The sequence below is a fragment of the Phyllostomus discolor genome, chromosome 3 (assembly GCF_004126475.2).
Source record: "Phyllostomus discolor isolate MPI-MPIP mPhyDis1 chromosome 3, mPhyDis1.pri.v3, whole genome shotgun sequence".
NCBI classification, from domain to species: domain Eukaryota; kingdom Metazoa; phylum Chordata; class Mammalia; order Chiroptera; family Phyllostomidae; genus Phyllostomus; species Phyllostomus discolor.
Window position 1 is genome coordinate 144,830,701 of NC_040905.2, and position 17,775 is coordinate 144,848,475.

A 17,775-nucleotide genomic window follows, 5' to 3' on the forward strand; every position below is an offset into this window, starting at 1 on the left:
TAGGAAATGGAGAAGCCAAAGAACTTATATGTACGACCTATGGACATGAACTAAAGTAGGGGAATGCTGGTGGGAGGGGGGTGCAGGGCAGAGGGGAATAAAGGGGAGAAAATGGGACAACTGTAAAAGAAAAAAATATGTAAAATTCTGCAACTTACCTTTTTATTAAACATTATGCTTTTGGATAATTCTATATCATCTATTTTTAGTAATGTTCTATATGAATATATTATGATGAACATTATTTGACAAATAAACTTGTTACTATGTGCAAAAGTTTTTCTTTGGTAAACACATAAAACAGAATTGCTGAATGAAAAATAAGCACATGTTTAAATTAACTTACTGTCAAATTGCTCTCTAACGTGGGTTTGCTAGTTTACATTGCTACGAACACTATATTAAGCATTCTCATTTATCTGTATCCTCACAACTTTATAAATATCTTCTATGATGTTACAGACTGAACTGTGTTCCCCCAACATTCATATGTTAAAGTCCTGACCCCAGCACTTCAGTATGTGACTGTATGAAGGAGTAAGAGTGTTTGAAGAGTTGATTAAGTTAATATGAGGTAGGCCCTAATCCAATGTGATAGGTGCCTTCATATAATTTTTGCATAAGGTTTTAGTCATCCAAATTTTTAGAAGTATTGCTTTTTTCTTTTTGATTTTTATATACCTAATATATCTTAATATGAATTATTTCCCTAAATAGTTACAAGCATTATGAATACTTTTTATGGTTTTAATTTGCATCTCTCTGATGGCTAGTGATGCTGAGCATCCTTTCATATGTCTCTGGGCCCTCTGTATGTCCTCCTTGGAGAAGTGTCTGTTCATGTCTTTTGCCCAATTTTTAATTGGGTTTTTTTGTCTTCCTGGAGTGGAGTTGTGTGAGTTCTTTATGTACTTTGGAATTCAAACCCTTGTCTCAGGTATCATTGGCAAATATGTTTTCCCATATAGTTGGTTCTCTTTTCATTTTAATACTATTTTCTTTAGCTATGCAGAAGCTTTTTAATTTGATGAGGTCTCATTTGTTTATTCTTTCCTTTATGTCCCTTGCTCTAGGGAACATATCAGTGAAGATATTGCTGCATGGAATGTCTGAGATTTTTCTGCCAATGTTTTCCTCCAGGACTTTTATGGTGTCACAACTTATATTTGTCTTTTATCCACCTTGAATTTATTTTTGTATATGGTGCCAGACTGTTTCTTAAAATTAACTTCATGTAAAGTGAGTTTATATTTGAATACTTAAAGTGTTGGCTCTTGTTAGCGTTGTCCATATTCCTGTGGCTTGAGTTATTATGGCATAATCTTTAATTCTCTCCCAATAATAATTCTTTCCCTTTCTATTCTTTCATGCTCTGTGTTATCCCTCACCCCCATCTCTAGTAATTGCAATCATTTCCTCCTGGTCTCTAACCTCATACTAAAACCAGGTCTTATAATGACATTTGACAGCTTCTGCCTCTTGATAAGACTGAAAATATCTGATTTGAATACAGATTCAGTCATGCATCATTAGAGTGCTTTTTAGTTCATCATTCTGAATTAGTATCTGTATTAACCTTCCCTACTGGATGAATAGCTTGGTATATGCTGTAGAGGTTAGCTATGAAGTGAAATGAACTTTATTGTGTTTTGATTTTTTTCTTTTACTTTTCCTTACCTGTCAGAAATTCTCATCCAAGGCCCTAACTTCAAGCAGTAAACTTAATTTTCATCTGCTTTTTCTTTTTCTCCCTCCATGTGATATACTTTTAGTCAACTTCACTCTAAAGGTATCACATTCCTGGCTGCCACTATCTGTATTGGATCAAGACACCAGAAAGGCCATGGCTTCAGTAGCATTAATGTAACTTGTCTATTTCTTTTCTAATTCTCAGGCATATTGGTCTTATGGTGAACCTTGCTAGGTCCACTGGATTTCCATTGTTAAAAATTATTCTTACTGCTACAGCTTTGAGGACAAAGTAGTGTATATATAATATAGTAACTTCAACTCATACCATATTTGGTTTTCACAAACCAAATATGATAAAGTTATCTATTTCTCATTATATAAAATTCAAAAATTAAATATAGAGAAAAAAGGATCTCATTATTCTGTGTGGAATAATGCCAATAGGAATTTTTTTCCTTAAGAAAGAATAATCCATTTAAATCAGTGATTTTCAAAGTTTGAGTTTTTAATAACCTGAAGATCATGTTAAAAATGTGAAATTCTGGGACGTAATTTCAAAAATTTCTGATTTTGTGGTTCTAGTATTAAACTATCAGTGGGGAATGGAACAACTTTAATGCATTCCAGGTAAAATATCCTATTAAAATGGTTTTTCAAAACTATAAATTGTACCTCCCAGTGCCTGGTTTTTAAAAACTGACCTGTTCCGCCCTGGCTGGCGTAGCTCAGTGGATTGAGTGCAGGCTGGGAACCAAAGTGTCCCAGGTTCGATTCCCAGCCAGGGTACATTCCTGAGTTGCAGGCCAGAACCCCCAGCAACCGCACATTGATGTTTCTCTTTCTCTCTCTCTCTCTCTCTCTCTCTCTCTCTCTCTCTCTCTCCCTCCCTTCCCTCTCTAAAAATAAATAAATAAAATATTTAAAAAAAAAACTGACCTGTTCCAAACTTATATACCTTATGGAAAAGTGAAAGAAGAAGACAATTTACATTAAAAGAAACTTTTTTCCTTTCCTCTTAAAGTTTCTCATTTTTATTTAGCTTAATTATCTTAGGAAAATTTGGTTTAAAAATAAATTATATCTAATGAAACCTAAATGAGATAATACCACTCACTTTGATCATAAATGGCCCCAGTTTGTACAAAAAATGAGGCACATTTTTTGTCATAGTAACTGCTTCTCAATGTTTTTGTGAAGTTAAAAATAGCCCCTCTTCCATGGGTGGGTAGGTATGTACCATACTTTGAAACACTTTTCTTTCTTCTCTTCCTTTCTTCTTTTTCTTTCTTCTCTTCCTTTTCTTCCTTTTCTTTCTTTCTTTCTTTCTTTCTTTCTTTCTTTCTTTCTTTCTTTCTTTCTTTCTTTCTTTCTTCCCTCCTTCCTTCCTTCTTCCTTTCATCTATCTTTCTATCTTTCTTTTTTTTCTGGTGCAATAGAGGTTGAAAAGGAAAGGCTATAAGAAGGTACAATGAAATATATACCAGTTTAAAGGTCATTGATTTAAGGCAGAGCAAAGAGGGAAACAGTAATAAATGCTAAGTCGTGTAGAGAAAGTCAAAATGTCTAATTACCACATACGCTTCCCTTCCCAGCCTCACATTTGTGAAGCTATGTAGTTTAGTACCTTAGTGCTGCCAAGGTCAATTACCAAAGCCAATTTCATGCATGGGCAGCACTTAGTTTTACCCTCTCTTTTTCCTCCTCCCTGTTTAAGCCAGAGAAAATGTATTCCTAAGCCATCCCAAATTCAAACTTATAAATGAGGACAAACACTACAACCCATATTTTAGAATGTTTTATTAACACTGTAACTCATATTTCATAAAACCAACCTAGATGTGATAGTTGTTTATTGTGGCATCTAAAATTGAAGACAGAGAGATTTCACAAAGAATGAAACATTTCTCAAAAAAAGGTTAAAGTAAAATGAGGCTATGGTATTGCAAAACTCAGAAAATGTTTGGAATTAAAATCAAACTTTACAAAAACAAATGGGAGAATCTCCTTAACATATTTACCATGTTACTATTACACATAATTATGCAGATTTAATAGGGCAGAAATGAATTATTTCTCTGATCCCTAATAAAATATATAATCATATTTTAATAATTCAAGAAACATAAGGAAAATAAAGAGGTCCTCACTACAAGAATTTGATAGATTTATGAATTTTTAAAATTACCTTCATTCCCTTCCAAGAAGAAGTCAACTACTTGGCTATCCTTCACCATGGGAGATATACCATTGCAATATAGAAAGAAGATACTTATGGTTATAGCTTTTTTAAAAGATTTTATTTATTTATTTTTAGAGAGGGAAGGGAGGGGGAAAGAGAGAGAGAGAGAGAGAAACATCAATGTGCAGTTGATGGGGGCTGTTGCCTGCAACCCAAGCATGTGCCCTGCCTGGGAATCAAACCTGCAATGCTTTGGTTCGCAGCCCACTGGTTATAGCGTTTCTGTATAGAAAAGAAGATAATCACTATACCAAACTGAGATGTGAAGGGTTTGTCACAGTTTCTTACAACAGCACATTATCCTGAGTTTATATGTTCTTCACTTTTGGTTGTGAGAAATGATGTGGTACAATAGGGTTAAATGTTGGAGATAAAGATATGTCTTAAAATGTAAGCCAAATAACAACTTATAGCTAGTTAGTAAAACTAAGAATTAAAAAAGAGGGCCATCCTAACTCTAAGCATATCCTCTTCCCATTCTACACCATGGCCTAGAATGTCCTTCCATCCCTTCGTATCCAACTTTTACATTTTCAGCACCAGGTAAAATGATACCTCCTTAATGAAGACTTTCTGATTAACATGATTCAGAGTAATCTCTCCTTCATATAAAACACAGCAGCATTTTTTCTGTGTCTCCATCTCTTTCATAGACTCACAGCTCCTTAGCCTACTATTTTAGTTATTTGGGGTAAATGACAGTATTTGCTGCTACTATGTAACTTTGTTAAGGTATGCTATTTGTCATATCTGTACAGCACCTAATGAGTTAAAGATTTTGCCTTGCCCCTAGTACATTTTTAATAACTTTTTAATGAATGAAGAGAGTAATAAAATTCAACTCTTCTTATAATTGAATTAATTAATGCACTGATCTAGTCACCATCAAGTAAGGATTTTCTTAGCTAGATTTAGGAACAAGTTTATAATACTGGCCCTTAAAGTTAAAAAATAGTTATGTAAGCTAATACAATTTCTATAATTTTTCATGTAAAGTGTTGCTAAACTAGTTATTGCTAAAAATCAAGACTTTATATTTATTGCCATTAAATTTTAGGCTGTTACTTTTATCTAATTATCACAAACCATTGTTCTATTTATGATGATTCTGTAATCCAATACATGAATGATGTCTACCTGTATTAAGGTATCTATATCTGGTAAAGTTTTATATATAAGTGATTGATAATGTATTGAATAAAAGAGGGACAAGAAAAGCACTGGAATTCTCTCACATTAATGAAAGTAACATTAACATGTCCTTTTCCAGTAAGTTTCTACATAATTTTCTATATCATTTTTGAGAGCTTATTTATTAGACTCAATATCAAATTACATGTTTAAATTAAGATTAGCTAGCTATTTTAAAATCTATATTTGGGAGATTTTATTTCTAAAAATGGATGGCTAGCTTATTTTAAATTACCTTCTTGATGTGAATAAATAGAGAATTAAAACAAAGAGAACTTGAAAATACAAAATATAATAAATAGAGATGCTAGAAATTTAAAACATTACTTAAATTAAAATCTAAATAGATAAAGTTAATAGCAGATTAAATGTAACTGAAGAGAATATTAGTAAACAGTAAAATGAATGAAAAAGAAATATAGAAACTAAAGTCAGAGAGAAAATAAAAATTAAAAATGAAAAGAACTACAGGAGAAAAATGATAAACAGCGATAACGTGGTAAAAAAATTCTAACTTACATGTAAGTAAAATGAATAAAACTTTTCTAAAACTAGAAGAAATACATGAAGTCAGAAACTCAAGCAGTGCAAACAAGACTAAAAAAAATAGTCACACCTAAGTATACAATGAAATACATATCTTTAAAGCAATAGAGAAAAGAGACATACTATTTTCACAGAAGTAGCAGTAACTTGATAACTAATTCTCACTAGAAACAATGGAAGCAAGTAGGTAGTAAAATAGTCTTCAATTTGTAAAAAAAAATAACTTTCTGGAGAAGAAAATGAAATTCAAGAAGCATTACTGAAGATTAAAAGGCCAATTTATAATAACAAAAATGGAATTCACCAAGAAAATAAAGCACTTCTGAATTTCTATGCTCTTAATCACATAGCCTCAAAATATACAGAACTAAAAGGAGAAATAAACAAATCTACAATTATTGCTAGTTTAACACACTTCACTGTCTAATACACTCAGTAACTGATAGAATACCCAAGCCAGGAAAAAAAGTATGGATAAGGATGATTTGAACAAAATTATTTAAAAACATGATCTAATGGGCATATAAACAAACTGAATTCAAAAACAGCAGAATAGACAATCTTTTTAAGTGGCTATGGACATTCAGGAAAATTGATGATAAGCTTAGGTAAATCGCAACAAATTTCAAAGATTTGAAATTACAGTGAACTCCAATGTAAACTATGAGTTTCAAGTGATAACACTGTGTCAATGTAGGTTTTTCTATTATAATAAATACAGATCAGGATGTTGATCATGGGGGAGTTGATTACATAGGAAGATGGGGTATGTAAGAACTTTCTATACTTTTTACAAAATTTTTCTTTGAACCTAAAACTTCTCTTAAAAAGTTTGTTAATTAAAAAGAAAAATATAAATTAAATTGAAGAAGATCCAAATGAACAGAGGCATAGATTATATCCATGAATTAGAATATGTTTTAAAAATATTAATTCTCATCCTGACCAACATGGCTCAGTTGGTTGGGTATCATCCTGCAAAGAGAATGGTCACCAGTTTGATTCCCAGTCAGGGCACATACCTGGGTTGCAGGTTTCATCCCAGGCAGGGCATGTGTAAGAGGCAGCTGATTGATGTTTCTCACATAAATATTTTGTGCCCTCTCTTTCTCTCTCCCTTCTGCTTTCTCTAGGAATGGGTAGATAGAGTCTTTAAAAAACATTTTTAAATAAAAATAAAGTACAAATAACAATTCTCCCTAGCTGATTCATACACTCAACACAACCCCAATCAAGGTCCCAGCTAGATTTTGTATGGAATTTCAGCAGCTCAAAGCAGTTCTGGAAATAGCTATTATCCATGTGTAAAGTCAAAATATTTTTAAAGCCTGATTTGGGAAAGATTTGGGAATTTTTTTCTCTGTTATTTCTTCTCCCACTTTTCTTTCTTTCTCTTCATCAACATATCAGAACCAAGAATGAAAGCATATTTTTAAAATAAATAAAAAATAAAGAGTATGTAAGCAGAAAGGGTCAAAATAGCCAAGAATCTTGAAGGAGAACCGCATGGGACAACTTACACCATAGTATAACAAAAGTCAGTTTAATAAAATTATAGTAGTAAAAAATCTGGTATATGTAAAAGGATATACAATTATAAAATAAAGCAGAAGACAGTCCAAATAAAGACACATATAGACACTTGATTTGTAACAACGATAGCAGTACAGAGGAGTTGGGGGAAGAAAAGATTTTTAAATAAGTGGTAGTGGTGCAGTTGTTTAATGGTTGGAGAACAACACAAAAAGAAACTTGAGACTCTCCTTACACTAAACATAAAAGTCAATTCCAATAGAGCATTTATTTACATGGGATTTAAGAGGTACTGCAATCAGAATGCCTGTAATATTTTTATGGCATTGAGATCTGAAAAGGATTTTTAAATTAGATGAAAATGTCAAGCCATAAAGGAAAGGATGAGTGTATTGGACAACATTAAATCGGTTACTTCTGTTTAAGCAAAAACACCATTAATGGTGAAGATGCAAGCCTTGGCTGGTGGCTCAGTTGGTTGGAGTATCATCCCATATACCAAAAATTTGTGGGTTTGATCCCCAGTTGGGGCACATATGGGAGGCAACCAATCAATGTTTTTCTCTGACATCAATATTTTTCTCTCTCTCTTTCCCTTCCTCAGGTGAGGATTTTTTTTTTAAAGAGTGAAAATGCATGCCACAGAGTGGGAAGTAATATTTGGGATACTATATGATGCAATATAGAACTCTTAAATATCAATACAAAAATACTAGACAAATCCAATTTTTTAAATAATCAAAACATTTCAGCAGCCCCTTAGAAAAGAGGATATTCATAATGGCTAAAAATCATATGAAAAGTTGAAGGATTCATTAGTTAAGGCACTACAAATTAAAATCACATGTTGTAGCATTGTAGACCCACCAGATTTGCTAATATTAAGGGAGAGGGGAGGGAATTTCAGGAGATAGGGGAAGGGTTTACAGGAAGAAATATAAAGGACACATGCACAAAAACTAGGGGTGGGTGGAAATGGGAGGGAGTTGGGGAGGGCTGGGTGGGTGGGCTGGGATGGGAGTAAAAGATAGAAAATTTTACTTGAACAAGAGTTAAAATAAAATTTTTAAAAAATAATAAAATAAATAAATAAATAAAAATAAAAAGATGAACAATACCAAGTGTTTTCAAGGAGGTTGTCTTAGTCCATATGGGCTAATCCTGCAAACAAAATGCCACAAATATAGGGTGACTCACAAACTACAAACATTTGTTTCTTACAGTTCTGGAGGCTGGAAGTTCCAAGATGAAGGTATTAGCACAGTCACATTTTGGTGAGGACCCTCTTCCTGCTTCTTAGCCAGCGCCTTTTCCCTGTGTCCTCACATGGTGGAAGGATGGAGAGAGCTGTGTGGAGTCTCTTCTATAAGAGCATTAATTCAATTCTGAGGGCTCCACCCTCATGCTTTAATCATCTCCCAAAGGCCTATTTCCTAATACCATTACATTGGGCATTAGGATTTCAATATATGAATTTAGGGAGAAGGAGAAATGTAAATATTCGGACTATAGAAGATTTGGAGCAGCTAAAACTCTCATCCACTACTGAAGAATATAGACATTGGTAAACCACTTTGCAAAACTATTTGGCATTATGCACTAAAGTTAAAAGTATGTAACCCAGGTGCATACCAATACATAGATACATATATAAAAAGACATGCATAAGAACATTTATGTCAGTATTATTCATAACTCTAAACTAGAAGAAATAAAATATCAATAAATAAATTGAAATGTATTCATCAAATGGACCATTGTGCACAGCAACAAAAATTAACAAACTTCGATTACACACAAGAACAGAGAAGAATAACACAAAGACAATACTGAATGAAAGAACTCCAGTATAAAAGACTGCATACTTTATTTTAAAAGCTCAAAAGCAAGCAAAACTGATCTATATAAGTCAAAAGAATAGTTAATTTGAGGGTAGCAAATAGAGGTAGTGACAAAGAAAAGTCACCACCAACATTCTCTTTCTGAACCTGAATATATTCATTTGTGATCATTCAAAGATTTATAATTTTTGCACCTTTCTACATGTATTTTATATTTTAATTAAAAATGTATATTAAGTCCCTATTTCAAAATCTGCTAAGCTTTACTAATAAACTGATTTTTAAAATGAGGTAATTTCAGCATGATGTGTTACAGTGGCTCGTGCCCTATCTTTTCCTTAAATGCATAAAAGTTATCTGTTTAATAATTAATTTCTTTGGTAAAAATCAGTTTCTCTTTTATAATCAGTTTCTTCAAACCTTCCATCAAATTGGCAAAGAGTAATCAACATGAAATTTATCAATAATTTCTATAGACTCACCTTGCATTTTTGTAAATTATTTATAGTTTTTGTTTTGATGCCCCTTGGTTGTTTTTTGTTACTGTTTTATCAAAGACTAGTGGCAATTAAAAGATAAAAATCAACATAAAGATTTTTAAAATATATGAAGTGAAAATTAAAACTAGGTAAAATCCATAACTAAAAACACAACTGGAGAAAACTTAAAGATTAAAAAAATATATAAATGAAAATTAGCATCTGCACATTGACTCGGTGGAGTCACCATGTTCCAAGGGGGAAAAATTGAGACAACAATTCAAACACCTACTGACATTTTCTAGTTTTAAGGATATGGAGGGAATATTTATGTAAATATTCAGGAAGATTGGAAAGAAAATTAACAGATTATCTAAAAGGGACAGAAATCAAATTGGCCTCAGACTTGTAGATGACATGAAAGTCTAGAAGACAATGGAGTGATAATTACAGACTTGCAGCCAGAGTAGAAGATTATTTTCTATGGAAGCCCTTCCCATTAGGCTGACATTTGTTTAAGAAGAAAACAAAAAGATACTATTAAATATAGAAAGATTCAAATTTTATTATCCAAATATTCTTATTGAAATAGTTACTCAGAACATACTCCATCTGATCAAGAACCAAAATTAAGAGCTCAGCCATGAAGAATCTGAGGAAAAAGACCTTACAGTGAGCAATGCTATTATTTAAACAAATAATGTCAAAAAAGTTACTGAAATTATAGTAAATTCAAGTAAAAAATTCAGCAATAACTCTTACAAAATGAATAATGCAAAAATAACTCAAGCAAATCAAAATTTTTAGGAGTGTAGTAGAAATAGTTTTTTGATCATGTACGTAATTTTATGCATCATGAATAAGAACATGAGCTTGGAGCCAAACAACCCTGGATTCCACATTCTTACTATATTAACTGAGGCAAATTATTGATCTTTTTGAGCCTCTGCCTCCTCATCCAATAATTACTCACCAAGAGTGTATTGTTCTGAGGGATTAAATGAAAGAACAGACTAAAGCCTTTAAACATAGTAGAGATTCTGTAAATGAGTCCAACTTCTGTCCTCAACTGTGTTTACTTTCCCTAGAAAGCTATTTTTCTTAGTCAACAAACTAACAATCATTTTCATGTTCTTTTTTACTCTTCATCCATGTTTAATTACCACTTGGCCATGCACTTTTCTTCCAAATTCATAGTCATTTGCCCTGTCTTCCAACAAATCCTGCAAAGAATGAGCTACATTAATGGGCATCCTATACAGACACATTGCTGTATGAAAATGACTAATTCATCCTTTTCTTCCCTAACTGGTAGAAGCTATAATCTTTAACAATGTTTTAGTAGCATCAAGATTGCAATAAAGTATGTCCCATGAAATCTATACTATAGGTTAAAGTATTAGTTATTTTCCATATGATAGATTTTTATTCTTAAAAGTCTACTTTTTCTGTTCTAAATGAAGCTAAATTTTTCACACTGAAACTGATACTTGTGGAAACTACTAAAAGTGTATATATTTTAAGTTCATTAAAAATTAAGAAGACCTCAGATTATCTATATATTTAATTGAAAATTTTAAAACTCAGATTTCCATGCTTCTAATAATCCAGAATTATAAAAAATTTTCACCAATCTTTATGAACATCAAAAGAGTCTGACCTTCATAGTCTTCCATGCTAAATAAGGAGCTTATAAAACTAAATATTCAAGTCACATTTTGGGAATATTTTTAATATCCAAATGCCTATCAATGAAATGAATATTTTACATACCTAATTTGGTATATACATTTGATCAATTTGTAGAAATTGCATCAGCATTATAATCTAGTAATTTATTCCTAGCAAAAATTAGTACCTTTCTCATGATTAATAAGTTAATAAAATAAAAAGAAACATGTATCTCCTAACATTGAATTTATCCATTGATTCAAGTTAAATTGCTATTTTTATATTTACAGATAATAAATTGGCCATTTTTATAACTATACAAAAAAGATTTTTCACTTGTAGAATCTACTCCAACCTCTACTATCATGAAGTTTTAAAGAGGATTAGTCTTAAATTAATTTTCAAAACTCTGTTCATACTAGAATAAAGAATCAGCTAGGATTCACACTTCCCAAAAACTCACATAATAACTCACACTTCCTCTCTGAATCCTTTCTTTTTCATCCATCTGATATATAACAAAGGATGATTCCATAGGACTTAAATATCTGCTGGAAGTAGCTTAGTCAATTTAAGCAGAAATTGAGCCTTCCATTTTCTATAGAAAATACACTCTGTACAAAATAAGACTCTGGCACAAAATGACCTAATGTATTCTATTGAAAAGCAACACAACTGAACTAATGATCCACATGGCATTGGACATAAAATAAATACTGAAATATTTACTGTTTCCATATATTGATTATTAGTGCCTGTTTTTTATTTTGTTTAACTGATTGATTTGAGAGAGAGATTTATTGTTCCATTTATTCATTCATAGGTTGATTCTTGTATGTGCCCTGACCAAGGATGAAACCCACCTTGGTGTATCAGAAAGATTCTCTAACCAACTGAGCTGCCTGGCCAGGCCTAGTGCCTATCTTTTTAATAGTGAAATTTCGCAAGTATCTTTCTTAGTAGTTGCTAAAATCACTATTTCTTTTATATGAGCTACCTGGATTTAAAGGTCTTAACCAGAGTGAACTGTAAGGCACTTTTTCTATGCTGATTTAACTTATGGAAAAACACAACCCATTCTTCATCAGACCACTTTAGTGGCAAATACCTGGACTATGCCCAAGGTAATCAGGACTGTTTCAGTAATAGTACTCAAAGAAGCAAAACTCTGTTAGCTCATCTTAGCATCTTACTAACCATAAAAGCTTATCATAAAAAATAAATCTTGAATTCAGTAATAAAACCATCAGAGAAATTCCCAGATGCCAAAAATTTGAGAATGTAATAATGGAAGAAAGAGAATAAAATAAGTTTGGTAGTTGAGAGTAACTGGAAAAGTGACCTCAGCAAAAAAGAAATTAGCTGAGTCAATTTTAGATGTGTGTTTATACCCAAGAGGCAGAATTTTAAGCAACCAAAGTCACTATAGGATATTGTCAGTTGAGGTTAATATAATACAATCATAACTCAGGGCAAATGCATGGATTTGCATAATTTTTTCATCACTTGTTGGATCAAAAAAATAAAATAGTGACCTGGATTGAAACTCATATTTCTACTTTTTATTATTTTTAATCACAGTCTCTTCTGAGACCTCATATGACAACAGAATTTTCCAAAGCATTTTTACACATTTTCATGGGGAAGAATAGATATTGTTTTCTTCTAAATGGAATCTGGTTTTCATTTCTGCTTTGGTAGTTTATTAACTAGCCACAAGCAATTGATTGGACAATTTCTATAAGAATAAATGGTTGTTAACATATATTAGAAAAAATGTGAGAGTAAGCAGTTCAACTTCTGACCTCCTGGCGGCTGTGGGGAGAGGGAGTATTTAATGAAGCATCTCATTCTAGGTCACTAATATGCATCACAAGCAAGTTAGTCCATAACTTTTGAAGTTCTTTGCCATCTGGAAATGGTTGATGACCTGGGTGAGGTGAGTTGTTGTCATGTTGCCTGGGCACAGATGTCCATGAGCCCTGATTGAAACTTGGCAGGCTCTCAGGATGGCCAAAGGCTAAATGGACACAGAGAGTGTAGCAGCCTTCCACACTCCAACAGTGAGTTCTTCCAGAACATGCTGGAATTCTCTAGTTCCTGAAGAGTGAATGAGAATGAGAAACTGGCTGAGGAAAATGGAAAGTTCATGTTAAATGGGCATTTAAGCCTTATCATTGTCACCACTTTCAAAGCAAATCACTTTAATTAGTTGACATAGTTCTTATGATGCTATATAATGCTTATTTGTGATAACTGTGGCCTTAAAGGAATTCCTCAAACAGTGTTATTCTAGTGAAAGAAGAATGATAGTTTATGGTCATATGCCTCAATTTCCTTAATCCTTTTATTTAAACAAAGTATATTATAAATTCATCATTCCTTTTTTCCAAACAATGCTTAACACACAGTATTTTACTTTTTTTGTAATTAAAAGTTTAAAGGAAACATAAATGTATTGCAGTTGAGGAAAAAACAATTCAACATAAATATATATATACATGTAGAATATCTCCCATAAAACTCCAATGCTGCTCAATAAATAAATAATAAAAAGTTATGAGTATATGGTTCTTACATTAATTGAAAGAAAAATATATTGTATGGCTTTTTAAAATATATTTATTTTTTTAATTTGTTCAAAAATAATTAGAATAGTTTTATCACAGCTTTCACCAAATAAATGCAAACATCAAAATTAAATTACATTTTTCACTGTCTAAAAAGAATTTCTTTTATTGCTTTTTCTCACTTAATTTTTAATAATAAATAATTGTAGGCTATAGTACAGATTTCTCCTGAATTTCAGAAGAGCAGCAGTAATCCAGTGTCTCATTTAACACAAAAAGACTATGCTCTTTTTTCCAATACTTATGAGATGTAATCACCACTATATTGTAGAATTTCTAATTTAAGAAGATGTATTAGAAATCACAGTGTGTAAGGTGAATATAATTGGATCCAGAAAACAGCCAATTCATTTTTACCTTAAGGTATATCACAGGAAGGTTTTATTTTCTAGATAAATATCTACAATAGGAATCCATAATCACTGATTTTTTTATGTTTTACACTGTCTAATCAAAAGGTGATTTTATAAATTCCCACTGTCTAATCAAAAGGTGATTTTATAAAATGCTACTTGTCCAATCTAGATTTATATAGATTGAATTCTCTATTCAGTTTTATGTTTTTCTTCCTACAACTTACAGACCTGACTACAAATCATTGCTGAGTGACATTCAGAAGATATTGCAAGGGCATCTACTCCACCTCTCTTGTCAAGTATGTTGCAGCAGCAAGGTTATTGATGGAAGCCTGAGACACAGATGAAGAAGAATTAGAGATGTGAGATATAGAATTGTAGAAAGTGCATCTATACAAAGAGCTGAAAGCAAGATGATATCCTGTTCAAATGTTTCCTATTTCAAAGAACTCTCTGGAGTCCCATTTACTCCTGACAAGTACTAACAGTGCTAACAAGTTTTCTTCAAGCTGGAGAATTGCTCAAATTAAACAAATAGTTTTCATTAAAGAAGAAATGTACATCTGGACTTGAAAGCTGTAGAACAAAATTGAGTAGGATTTTCATCACACAATAATATCTAGCTGTTGTGCCTTAATCTGCAAAATAAAACTATGCAATACCTGGTTTCTGCTTAATGTTATAGCACATCTTGTCATGAGCCAGAGCCAAAATAGTACCATAGATTCTTCATGATAACTCTAAAATATCAGCACTGAGAAAGCACAAGAAGTACATTTCAGGAAATGTAAAATTGTAATTGTCCATCTTCTCAAAACAACTCACTCCTTCATATTCCTACATATGAGAAGGGATCCCCCCAAAATGGAATTTATTTATTAAAAAAGTGTATTTATTTTAACATGTTTAAACTTCAGTCATCTTCAAAGCACTCTCCATTTGACACAAGGCACCTATTCAGACATTTATTCTACTGCTCAAAACAGTTTTTGAGCTCATCTATTTTGATGCCTTTTAGTGCTTCGGCGTTTTTTCTGTTTCACCTCTTCCACATCAGCAAAATGTTTCTCTTTGAGGACACTTTTCATCTGAGGAAACAAAAAAAAATGTCATTCGGGGTAAGATCTGGTGAATAGGGAGGGTAGGACATGGGGGTCATGCCATTTTTTGGTCAAAAACTGCTAAATACTCAGCATTGTGTGGGCAAGTGAGCTTATAAACCATCCATCATAAAATGGGCCTTTTGAAAGAGCCTTCAAAAAAATTCACTGAAGCTAAACACAGCCTCTCACAACAATGCCAGTTGCTAGACTGATACAGATGGGTTCCTAGAACACTCACCTAGCAGAAGAAGCTTGTACAACAAGGGGTCTGTCCTCCAAAAGATAGCCCCAGGTTTGTGGGGGTCCTCCCCTGTATGTGATTCTATTTTTTCCCCAGTACCAATTGCAGGACTTCTGAAAGTATGCCCAGATTACTAGTTTAACAGGATGATTTATTTTTTCAGTTTTTTTTTTTAAATTAAACTTATTGGAGTGAAATTGGTTAATAAAATTATATAAAATTCAGGTATACAATTTTATAATATAGCATTTGTAAATTGTATTCACCACCCAAAGTCAAGTCTCCTTTTATCACTAGTTATCACCCCTTCATCCTATTCTACTCCAACCACCAGCTTTTATTTGTTCATGAGTTTTTATTTCTACTGCTTAATCCCTTTACCTTTTTCACCCAGCACCCCCCAATTCTCTTACCTCTAACAGCTGTCAGTTTTCTTTATGTATCTATAAACCTGTGTGTTATTGATTTTTCATTTTCATTTGTCTCATGGTATCTTTTGATTTCTTCCGTGATCTCATTGTTCACACATTCATTGTTTGACAACATGTTATTTACTATGTGCTTTTCAATTTTTTTTCTGCAATTGATTTCTATTTTCATACCATTGTGGTCAGAGAAGACATATGATATAATTTCATTCTTCTTCAATTTATTGAGACTTCTTTTGTGTCTTAAAACATGGTCTGTCATTGAGAATCTTTTATGTGCACTTGAAAAAAAGGCATATTTGGCTGCTGGGATGAAGTGCTCTGAAAATATCAATTGAATCCATTTGGTCTAGTGTGTCACTTAAGGCTGTTGTTTCCTTGTTGACTTTTTGTCTGAAAGATCTATCCATTGATGTCAATGAAGTATGAAAACCTCTACTATGAGTGTATTCCTGTTGATCTTTCCTTTTATATTCATTAAGATTTCATATATATATATATGCATGCTGCTGTGTTGGGTGCATGTTTATAGGGATTATAATTCTTGTTGGATTGATTCCTTTCATTATGTAATGCCCTTATTTGTCTCTTATTTTAGCCTTTTTAAAAGTTTTCTTGTATGATATAAATAACACTCCAGCTTTTTAAAAATTTCCACTCTCATGAAATATCTGTTTTCATCCTTTTACTTTCAATCTGTGTCTGTCTTTCATTTTGAGGTGGGTCCCTTGTAAACAGCATGTACATGGACCTTGTTTTCTTACCCATTCACCTACCCTATCTCTTTGGATTGCAGAATTTAGTCCATTTACTTTTAAAGCAATTATTGATAAGAACATATTTATTTTCATTTTATTCTTTATAATTATGTTACCCCATTCTTTCTTTCTTCTTCTAAAAGTTCCTGTAACATTTCTTTCACTACCGATTTGGTAGTAAAGAATTCCTTTAGCCTCTTCTTATCTGGGAAGCACTTTATTAATTTTTTAACTTTAAATGATAGCCTTGATGGGTAAAAAAGACTATGTTGTTGGTACTTGCTGAGTTCATTTTAAATATTTCTTGTCAATCCCTTCTGGACTGAAATGTTTTGGTTGAGCACTTACCTGAGAGTCTTATGGGAGCTCCCTTGTAGGTAACTAGCTGTCTTTCTCTTGCTTCTTTTAAGACTTTCTCTTTGTCTTTAAGCCTTGGCATTTTAATTATGATGTGTCTTGGTGTGGACCTCCTTGGGTTCATCATGTTTGGAACTCTCTATGTTTTCTGGACTTGTATGTCTACTTCCTTTACCAGGTTAGGGAAGGGTTCAGTCATTATTTCTTCAAATAAATCCTCAATCCAAGGCTTTCACTCTCCTTTCTGATATCCCTATGATGTGAATGTTGTTATGCTTGGTGTTGTCTCAGAGGTCCCATGACCTACCCTCATCTTTAAAACTCTTTTTTCTTTTTGCTGCTCTGTTTGGGAGTTTTCTGCTACCTTGTCTTCAAATTGATAATTTGATCTTCTGCTTCATCTAATCTGCTGTGGACACCTTCTAATGCAGTTTCTGTTTCATATATTTTATTCCTCATTTCTGACTGGTTCTTTTTGGTGGTTTCTATGTCTTTGTTCATGCTTATATTGTCTTTGTATAAGTTCTCATTAAGTTCATTCATTCTTCCCCTAAGTTCCTTGAGCACCCTTATAAACATTGTTTGAGCTCTACATCTGGAAGTTTGCTTACATCCATCCATTTCATTTAGTACTATTTCTGGGGATTTCTCCTGTTCTTTCATTTGGAACATGTTTCTTCATCTCCCCATTTTGGCTGCCTGTCTGTATT